The sequence below is a fragment of the Castor canadensis genome, chromosome 7 (assembly GCF_047511655.1).
Source record: "Castor canadensis chromosome 7, mCasCan1.hap1v2, whole genome shotgun sequence".
NCBI lineage: Eukaryota > Metazoa > Chordata > Mammalia > Rodentia > Castoridae > Castor > Castor canadensis.
This window is the reverse complement of record NC_133392.1, coordinates 20,274,578-20,284,706: the sequence shown is the minus strand read 5'-3', so window position 1 is coordinate 20,284,706 and position 10,129 is coordinate 20,274,578.

Below are 10,129 nucleotides of genomic sequence, written 5' to 3'. Positions count from 1 at the left end.
TAGAGGAGTACCTGACCCATGGCGAGTACTCAGTAAACATTATCTGTTATTGCTTTGAGCCAGGCATGTTCTACATCAGTGCTGTCCAATATGGTAGTAACTAGCTCTTAAAATACACAGCAGATTTCAAAGGCTTAGTATGCAAACAGTAAAATATCACTAATGTTTATAATTACATGTTAAAATGATATTTGACATATTGGATTAAGTGAAATCTATTAGTAAAATTAACTTTGCCTTTTCCTTTTCTGAATGCGGCTCCTAAAAACTTTAAATTACCTAGTACACAACTAAAATCATAAATGATGATAAAAGTCTGAAACTTTTCCCCAGAGATCATGAATGAGGCAAGGACAACTGCTCTTACCCCTTCTGTCCAGCATTGTGCTGTAGGTTGTAGGCAGGAAAATTAAGCCACTTAGTGAAATGAAAGGCATTCCGATTGAAGCAGAAGAAGTAAAACTATTTCTAGTGACAGATGATCTTTTACGTTGAAAATTCTAAGAAGTCTTCCTCACCAAAAAAAAAAAAAAAAGACTATTAAAGCTAGAAAATGAGCTCAACACAGTTTCAGGATACAGGACTTATACACAAAAATCAATTGTATTTCCATACACTGACAATAAAAAAGTCCAAAAATAGAATTTAGAAAACAATTTCACTTAAATAGTATCAAAAAGATTGAGTACTTAGGAATAAATTTAACAGAAGTACAAGATTTGTACATTGAAAACTGTAAAAAACGTAGTTGTGCTTCGTGCTGAAGAAAATTAAAGAAGAGCTGAATAAATGGAAAGATATTCCAGAGTTATGAATTGGTAAATGGCAATATTTCCCAGATTGATCTTCAGATTCAATCCAGTCTCCATCAAAACTCCAACTGGCTTCTCTGCAGAACTTGTTCAGCTCATCCTAATTAATGTGGAAAAACAAGGAAGCCAGAAGAAGCTTTGGAAAGGAAAAACAGAGGACTCTCAGCTACAGTTACTAAGACAGTACAATACTGGCCTAGGGACAGACATATAGATCAACGGAATAGAGTCCAGAGATAACCCTCACGCTTACGGTCAGTTGATTTTTAACAAGGTGTTAACACCATTCATTTGGGGGAAGGAGAGCCTTTTCAATAAACACTGTGGGGAAATGGAGATCCACATGAAAAGAATGAAGCCAGACCACTAACCTTTCACCATACACAAAAATTAACACATCTTTAGGTGTGTCAAAGTTCTTAGTGTAAGACTAACACTATAAAGCTCTGGAAGAAAACATAGGGATACATTTTTGTGACCTTGGATTTGGTTGTAGTTTCCTACGTACAACACTAAAAGCACAAACAGCAAATGAAAAACTAAATCAGCTGGACATGTCAAAATTAAAAACTTTTGTGCTTCAAAGGACACTGCAGAGAAAGTGAAAAGACAACCCACAAATGGGAAATTCTTTTGCATTGGGCTGGAGGCGTGCTTGACTGGTAAAGCCTTTGCCTCACAAGCACAACGCCCTTCAAACAAGGCCCTGAGACACAGTTCAAACCCCAGTTCCCCCCACCACTATAAATCATGTACATTATTCATCAGGGACTACATCTAGAACACATAGAGAATTACTATAACTTAGTAACAAAAATTTAAATGACCCGGTTTTAAAGTGGGCAAAGCATCTGAATAGGAAGCTCTCCCAGGAAGATATGCAAACGGTCAGTAAGCACGTACGTACAGTGATGACTGACTCCATCAGTCACAAAGCAAAACCACTATGACATACTGCTTGCTTCACCCCAGCTGGGATGGGTATAATAAAATTAAGAAACAAAAACAGAGCTGGGGCAAGTCAGTGACAGAGCACTTGTTTAGCATATCTAGGGCCCTGGCTTTGACCCCCAGCAACACACACACACACACACACACACACACACACACACACACACACACATACACACGCACACATCGGCTTTGGGAAGGATGTGGAGAAATCTGAACCCTTATCTTTTGCTGGTAGGAGTACTTTGAGAAATAGTGTGGAATTTTTCAAAAAGTTAAACACAGCTTTATCCTATGGTCTACTGGGAACATGCCCAAGAGAACTGAAAGTTATATCCACACAAAATTTTGCTCGTGAATAGTCACATCAGCATTACTCACAACACTGAAGAAATGAAACAACCCAATGTCCATCAGCTGATGAATGCGCGGACAAAGGGTGGTCTACCCATGCAATGGAATATTATTTGGTAACAAGAGGAAATGAACTGCATGCCACAGCAATGATGAACTCTGGAAACATGCTAAGTAAAAGACAAACCACAGATTACATGATTCCATTTACAGCTGCTCCTCCGTATCTGCCAGTTCTGCGTCTGTGAATTCAAGCACCTGCAGGTAAAAATATCAGGAAAATATTCATCTGCTCTGAACGTGTACAGACTTTTTGTCATTATTTGCTAAACAATATGGTATAACAAGTATTTGCCTGTCATTACAATGTATTGGGTATTATAAATAATGTAGGTACTACTTAAAATATACTGGAGGATGTGTGTAGGCTGTACTCAAATACTAGTCCATTTTGTACAGGGGATGTAAGCATCTTAGGATTGGGGTATCTGCAGGGGTCTTGAAACCAATATTCCCCACCTCCTGGGTACTGAGGGGAGACTATGAAATGTCCAGGATAGTTAAATCTACAGGGATAGGAGTAGATTCGTGGATGTCAGGGCACTGGGGAAAGGGAGGAATGGAGAGTGACTGCTCATGGATATTGTGTTTCATTTCGGGTGTTGAAACTTTCTAGAATTATATAGTGGTGATAGCTGTACCACCTTTGAATATACTAAAAAACTAAAAACCACTGAACCATCCACTTTTCAAAGGTGAATTGTATATTGTATGAGGCATGTCTCAATTTCGAAAGTGGAAAAACAATTCCATATGTGCCTTACACTAATTAAGATCCATTTTTTAAAACAAACCATTTTTTGGAGCAGTTTTAGTTCACAGCAAAAGAGTTGGAGGTACAGACCTTTCCTCCTGCCCAACCTCACCAGCTTCTCTCACTCTCAGTATACTATCTGGAGTGCATTTGTCACAACCGATGATCCTGCAGTGACACATCGTTGTCCTCCAAAGTCCCACTTGGTCGTGAACATTCTGTTGTGTTTCCACAAATGGCATGTACCCACCATTAGCACATCAAAGGTAGTAATTTCACCCCCTAAAAATCCTGTGTGCTCTGCCTATTTTTCTCTCTCTACCCGAGCCCCCTTGCAACCACTAGTCTTTAACTACCCCACAGTTGGTCTTTTCTAGAATGTCATGTGTTGGAATCATACAGTAGGTAGCCTTTTCACATCAGCACCTCTCACTTAGTAATATGAATTTAAGTTTCCTCCATGTCTTTTCACAGCTTGATAGCTCAGTTCTTTTAGTGCTAAGTACCCTTTCATTGTCTGGATACACCACATTTTATTTTGCAGCTCATCTACTGATGGTTGCTTCCAAGTTTGGGAAATTATGAATAATGCTAGCGCCCATGTGTCAGTTTTTGTGTGGACACAAGTTTCTATTCATTTGGGTAAATACAAAGGAACATGATTGCTAGATCTTATTGAAAGAGAAGGTTTAGTTTTGTAAGAAAATGCCAAGCCAGGCATGGTAGCATGCACCTGTAATCCCAACACTTGGGAGACTGAAGCAGGATGATTACAAACTTGAGGCTAGCCTAGACTACATTGTGAGACCCCGTCTCAATTAAAAACAAACAAACAAAAACCTGTCAAACTGTTTTCCAAAGGAGTTACGCTATCTTGCATTCCCACCAGCAAAACATCCTCACCAGCATGCAAGTGTTCTGGATTTTCCCTCTCACTATGACTTTAGCACATTGTATTTTTATTGGCTGGTGCTGCTCTAGACACTGGATACAGAAGCAAAGGGGACCCACAAAATCCCAGCTCCATGGAGATCCAAGCTTTATAGAAGCAGATACTGGAGGCAAATTCCCCACCTCACTCAGCTTCTCCCAAAGAATGAGACCAAAGACCCTGTCCTAAGTGAGAAGTGTCTCCAGAATGGGGACAGGACAAAGGGATAGAGCAGTTCAAGTTGGATATCGTGGTGTACACTATAATCCTAGCACTTGAGAGGCTGAGGCAGGAGGACCTCCGTTTGAGGCCAACCTGGTCTACGTAGCGAGACTCTGTTAAAAACAAAACAAAACTACCCAGCACTGGAAAACTCAGAACACTTATCAGAGCCATGAAGAATAAGGAGCTGGAAGGGAAAGACGTGACTTAGGCATGTGAATTACCTAAGGTCAAAAACTACACCCCGTGTCTTCCTGAACAATGTGTGAAGTTGGTCGGGATAAACCATCTAACAAAAAAGGAAAACCCTTCATCACTTCCTGAGATCCCAGCCCAGAGAGCCACAGGACAGTCAGTGCTCCTTACCTCCCACAGAAGTGCTGTGCTCCGCCCGAGGGACTCGACCTCCAGACGTTACCCACACCTTCACTCACGTGTGCACAGCAGCTGAGGACCATGACCTCTACGGCAGCATTGTCACTGACAGAAAGCAACCCACTTCATCAGCAGCGGTGGAGGGAGGGGTAATCAGATATATTGCGATGCTTCCACACAGGGTCATGGTTTGCACTGAAGTCCAAAAAAAGTAAAAAAGCTCTTCATGTACTAATAGAGAACAATTTCCAAGACCCGTCATTCAAGTAAAACCTAAAACAGTGTTGATTTGCATTTCACGTATGTGGGGCGGGGTGCAGGCATAAATGCTACAAACAGAATGATTGGTTGACTCCAGGGAAGGACTGAGTGAGGTGGACACTGGGACAGGAGAGAAAGGTCTTGTCCTATATCCCTGTGTCTCTGTATCTAGAGAAAGAAATTGCATATTCCAAAAACCTAACCAGCAAGGCTGTTTCACAAAGCTGACCAAGGTTCCTGGGCCAAGTTTGACCTGAGTCAGGCAGGATAGGATCTAGAGGTCAAGAGAGTGGGTGGATGTTTTGCCTGCAGAATTGTGGTGAGTTACATAACCTCTGTTCAGGAGGGAAATTAACCACAAGAGCCATCCCTTTCTTGGCTCCAGAGAGACAGAAGCATCAGGGAGCCTGATCCTCCAGGCTGAACTTGGGGAGACCCAGCACCTTGGAACAAATGCAGAGGGTAGCTGCAGGTGCCTAGCACCCTCCCACTGCCCATGGATGCACTCACTGGGCAGGTGTTTCCTCAGCCTTCAGTAGCCCTGGGCAGTGCCAGTGCCCACCTGATAGTGAGGCAGGAGGCCTGGCTTGAGCCCAACTCTAGCCCCGATTTGATGTGGGAGATCAGACAAGTAGGTGAACTGTCTGTCCCAGAGGTCCCCCATATCACACCTGCCTTCCTGGCCTCACAAATGGGAAACAACCGAGCTCTGACTAGATTCTGGGGAATACCAGTGTCCCCATGAAGGAGTAAGTAGCTGCTCCCCAAAATGGCTCTGGTCAAAAATTTTTCTAAAAAATTTAGAAAACTCTGGATGAAGGGATACAAATAATCAGATCTGTCACTGCAGACTTTCTCAGTACCTTGAAGTCACATCAGGTGTGGCTATTGTGTATCATTTCCCAAACTCACTTGACCATAGAACTACTTTGGAAGTGTTTATCTATTAAAATTTCTCAGAATAAAAGCAATCCATGGAACACATTTTGAGAAATGCTGATTAGATGAAAGAAAACACAAAATACTATTCAAGCTGTGTGTGGTGGCACAATCCCAACACGGAGGAGGCAGAGGAAGGGGGATCAGGAATTCCAGGCCATTCTGGGCTATAGTGATACTCAGTCTCAAAAACCCAAGGTTTGGGAATGTAGCTCACTGTAAAACACTTGCCTAGCATGTGCAAGCCCTGGGTTCCATCCCTAGCACTGCAAACCAAAACAAAACTATTTAAAGACGCATTTATTTTTGCAATCTAAATCCCTGGTGTTTCAAACTTCCTATTCCATTTCCCTGAAGTTTTCCCAGCTCTGCTCTCAACGCTAGGTGTTTTTCAAACTGCGGATCATAAACCATTAGTGGGTGGTGAAATCAGTTTAGTGGGTTACAACCAGCTCTAAAACAATGAATCTGGATAGAACAGAAAACAACAGTGCACTGCATTGAACATGGTAAGCACATACACACACATGTGTGTTGGGTTGTGATGAACAGGGCGTTTCGTACTGTAGGTCATAGTAGGAAAGTTTGAAAATCACTGCTCCTGAGCTCCTCTGCCAGAACTGGAGAAAATGCTGGTGTGGGTTTCCCTCCTCTTGCTATGAACCTGTGTGACTGTCTGGTGCGGGTTTGGGAACAGGGGCCTCTCCTTGGCCGTGTGATTGCTAGGTAGATTTTAGGATTAGCAGAGTCACCTCACTGGACCCAGAGAATGACAGAGTCCCCTTTGTTACCCAATGTGCTCCAGAAATGCACTTGATCTCTCATCCTTTTACAAAGGCTGCTTGGCCTCCCTGACCAAAAGCACCCCTCCACCTAGGAAAAGCAGGACTGTGGTGGCTCAAGCTTCTTGGTTCCACTTAGACTTTTGGACTGCAACTCAGATGTCTCCAACTCTGAAGACTCATTTTGACTTTGTCTCTTGCTGATTTCTCATTAGCAGTTGGGTTTTTCTTTTTAAAATGTTTTGCTGTGCATCAGTCCTTGTCCTTGTTCTCATTCTCTGTGGTGGGCGAGTACAGGTTTAAATAAACCTGCAGGAAGTTGCAGGTTGACCAGGTGGAGTTTAATCCACCACCACGAAAGAGAGCTTTGTAAAGGTTCCAGAATAGCCATTCCCCAGAAGCGAGACTTCAGGCAGGTGGCCTCCTCCCTCCATGCCTTGTTTTCTCATCTGTCCAATAGGACCAATAAAATCTGCCTTCCAGGGAAGTTATGAGAATTAAATGAGACAGTCTATATAAGACATTTGTCACCGTCTTGACACACAGTAAGAGCGCAATCAAGGACTAATTTAGTTACCACTCCTCCCACTACTTCTCTGTAGTGTCATTCACCTGTTTACTTGGAAGGGAGGTGATCTGGTTCAGCCCTCTGCATCTTTGAGGGATCTGTCAAGGTTTGTAAGGGGGCTTTGAGTGTTCAGAAGTCATCCCCAACCCTGCAGAGGTCGCCTTCTTCAGGAGAGAGCGCCCTGAAGTGTTCAGGGGCTCTTCTGTGTGTTGGAGAGTGCACGGAGACTGCTGAATGACCAACCCACCTTCAGTGTGTGGCAGTGGGGAGGAATGCCCGGGTCTTTCTCCTGGCCTTAGCACTGGAAGTCCTGCATCCTAGGCAATACCTACATTTGGGTAAACCAGTGTGTTAGTCCCTTACTTTCCAGGTTCCCCTCCAGTGGCCTTCATGCCCCCAGACTCACACTAGCATTCACCCATCCCCAGATTGTCTTTCTTCCTGCCCCTGGCTATGCTCAGCCTCCCTCATTCCCTGGCTTCAAATGCCTCAGGTTCACTGACATAGCTCAGTTGACTTGTCCACCTTCTCAACTATACTTTGGGATCCTTGGGCCCAGGGACTTTGTCTTGTTCTTGTTCTGTCTTTTTTCTTTCTGTCTGTCTTTTTTCTTTTTCTTTTCTTTTCTTTTTTTGGCAGTACTGGGTTTTAAACGTGTGGCTTCAGGCTTATTGGGCAGGCACTCTACTGGTTGGAGTCACACCTCCAGTCCTATGTCTTGTCATATCAAAGTCAGTCTTGTGTCACTCCACAGCTCTCATGACTTAAAGCAGAGGTTCAGAAAAGGCCAGTGAGCAGAAGTAGGGCAGAGGGAAAGGATCACCCACCTGAATCCTGGGTACCTGCTCAGAATCAGGGGGGCCATAATCAGGAAAATGCTCTAAGGCTTGACTCTCCTTTCCTTCTTGTTCCACAGACCTAGGTACCCCCCTCCCCCACACACCCCCTCCACCTCCCTGAACTCTATAGATACACCACTGTCCCAAACGCAAGGAGAATTAACCATGAGTGCTTCTGGCTACAACTGTCAGCAGGGAGGTCAGCAGCCTTGGTCAATGGGTCATAGGATCAGGAACTCTGCCTTGTATTAAAACACCAGCCCTCAGGTGTATTCAGTCAGAGTCCTTGAGGGTCAGGCGCTGCCTTTGAGCAGGTGACTATGATGTAAATTAAAATTGTAGGAGCCATGACCTAGTTGTAGAACCTTCTTCACCTGCCTCATCTCCACATTCCTACCTGAGGGGGAAATGTAGACCCAGCAAATCCATAGCAAGGGGCCAGGTGTGTGTTAGGGTTGCCCACCAGCATGGTAATTCAGAAAGAATGAGGTGGCCACATCTGATCCCTTCCCCGACCTGAGACAGACCCCAGAATCTGCAATCAGTGAAGGGGAAAAAAAAACTGTGGAGCAGCCTGGCAAGAGATCTTAGGCCTGGGTCTTCCTGAAAGTGCCAAGTCAAATCTTTGTTTGGAGTTTTGACATTAAAAAAAAAAAAATTAAGCCTAGAGTGTTACTCACCTGGAACTGATCTCAGAAGAGGACTTGAGGAGAACCCCAAATCTCCTGAAACTGAATCCACAGTTCTGTGTGTGTGCACATGTGCACCCACCCCACCCTGGGCTTATCTTCAACGAGGCAGTATAGAGAATGGTTGATGGTGTGGACTGTGGAGTCAGATCCACCAGATGTGAAGCCTGACCATAGCAGCAGTTTACAACCATTGACACAAGTTGCTCAATGACTCTGGGGCTCTGTTTTCTCATTTGTAAACCAGGGATCACAGTAATACTTACCCTATAGGGTTGTTGTAGGATTAAATGAATCAATACATGTAAAGGACCTAGAGCTTAGCCTGCACTTGGCTATGATAAATATTCCTGATCATTAACTAACAACAGCTTTTGGCACATCTTCAAAAGTCAATGATCCAGAACCAGGCATGGTGGCACGCCTGTAATCCCAGGAGACAGAAGGATTGAGAGTTTAAGGCCTGCCTGCGCTACATAGTAAGAGCCTGAATCAAAAAAAAAAAAAAAAAATTAGTGATCTGAAAGGTTAAGAAAGCTGACATCCTCTCAGGGCCGGGGAGGCAATAAAGTGGAGGGGCTAAGTCTAGTATGACCTCAACGAGATCTGCTGCTTCTGCTAGCTAATGTGGGGCTGGACAAGTAGCTTCCGTCTCTCAGCCTTTTAGCTCATCTGCAAATGACAGCAACCATCAGCAAAGGCTCAGCATCCTTCATCTTGGAGCTAGGAGGCAGGACCGCAAAGTCTTTTCCACTTGCTTCCCCAAAATCCATGTGACACTTCCTTTCCATCGCCAAAGCAGTCAGGGAAATAGACACCACCCACAATCTTCGCCAGGGGTAACTTCTCCACAAGGGAGGGGTACAAGAAGGCTCCCAACGGTTGTCCTCGGGATGGGAGAATCACTGAAACCACTCTGAACCAGAAATGAAAACATCTCCTCCCCTTCCACCTGCACACAGTGGCCTCCCTCTGCTCCCCGCCCCCACCCCGACTCCTCCCAGCTCTGTTCCAGGTATCTCCCAGGCATCAGGGCGGCTCTGAAGACAGCTCAGGTGCCCCAGAGCCGGCAGAAGGTGCCAGAAAGTCTGACACAGTGGCTCAGGAAGGACTTGACTAAAAATAGAATCTCCAGATCTCAGGCCACCCAGGAGTTGGGAGACCTGATAGGGCATGGGGCACAGTGTCCTCTCAGGGCACGGCTCCCTAAAGCCAGTGCTGGCTAAAAACAGACTCTGAGGCCCTTCCTGGAGACTCAGCTGCAGATCTTGGGGAGAGGGCTCGGGAGGAGCATTCAGGTGATTCCTATAGGGTCAGAGTACTTCCAGCATCACTTGAATCCCCTGCAGATGGGGACTCCCCATGGCTTCTCAAGGGTTGCAGGGAAGCTGGAGTTAATATGGTTAAGAGGACAGATTTTGGAGCCAGATGTGGATAGGGGCCCGAGCCCTCCCAGCTGCTAGCACAGCCACATCCAACCAGTTACTTAACTTTACTGAGCTTAGTTTCTCCTCTGTGATGTGGGGACAGTAATTAATTGCAGGCCTCTACTTCCCAGGTGGTCAGGAGGTTTACGTAGGCCAGTGTAGATA